This window comes from Limulus polyphemus, unplaced genomic scaffold (assembly GCF_000517525.1).
Source record: "Limulus polyphemus unplaced genomic scaffold, Limulus_polyphemus-2.1.2 Scaffold306, whole genome shotgun sequence".
NCBI classification, from domain to species: domain Eukaryota; kingdom Metazoa; phylum Arthropoda; class Merostomata; order Xiphosura; family Limulidae; genus Limulus; species Limulus polyphemus.
Window position 1 is genome coordinate 276056 of NW_013665916.1, and position 1327 is coordinate 277382.

The window sequence follows — 1327 nt, forward strand, 5'->3', positions numbered from 1 at the left end:
ACCTCAAATTAGACCTTTTTTTTTATAGTGATTATACTATACTTGATTGATTTTACTTATCATTATGTAGGACTATCTTTCCAAGAATTTAGAACCGAACATTAGTAGGCTATTTTTAAAATTTAAGTAGATAATAACAATTTTTCAAGAATTGACTTAAAATATTCCTTACCTGAAAATGTTTTATTCATTTTTGCTTTTTAATAAAGACGAGTCTCTTCTACATATTCATTATGATTGGCAATATCCATAGAAGAGGAGGGCTACATCTAATTACATTTCAATAGCGTGCTTATATTCATACCCTATGAGTATTATCGCTATCATTTATAAATGGCTTCATATCAACATCTTTTTTTTTTAATGAATTGTGTGTTGAAACTGTTACATATATACAAGAGAAGATTAACTCCAAGTTCATACTAACTTGTACAGGGAGAGATCAGCCATTATGTGAATCAAGTATAACTTATAAGCTATATGAAATGGTCACTGTGGTATGTGATATGAGCCAGCAGGGAGGATTAATTAATGCAGATCATTACCAGAGGTCCTGGTAGACACTTATAAACACCAAAAATCTATAAATTACTGATCAGGCCATTTTATTTATTCTACATTGTCGCAAAGAGTTTATAATTTGCATTATTCAGTCGTATTCAAATGTTGATTGTGGTTGTCCTCTAAGCTGTGCTTGGTTAGTAATTGTTCAAACCATATGACGTGAAACAACAAAAGAGTGGGGATGAAGGGATGTATTAATAAAACTTAAAAATAAAACAGAAAGAAGACATGTATAACTAACTGTACTTCCGCAGTGTTGCCAGTGGTTAAAACAGGTGACCCCCTCCAGGCGACCTTCGGCCTCCTTTCAGGGAAATCACCTCAGCAACTGTTGAAGGACACTGTTGTTGCAATCCTTACACATGCTTGAACTAAGCAATGTTCTTCATTGGCGGTAAAATATACTACCTACTTCGAGAATAACAAAGGGAGTTTGAAACAAGATTAACACGACGGTTTTATCAACCACGTGTTACATATTCAGAAAATATTCTGAATAACTGTCATAATACTGTTACGTCTCCGTTTGTTAATTAATTTTCCGTAACTTCGTTCCGACGAAATTTTAGCGACACAAGTCCTTACTTAATAAAACTGGTTTATTCTTTCCGAATATAACTTTACGATACACTTAATTTCAACATTCGCGCTAAAACAAACACTATAACGAACGAACGTTAACTTCAACACTACCCTGTGACTGCAGATCTATTACTCACTACCTCACACACACATTATTCTCCCGTCACGTAAATGCAGGATA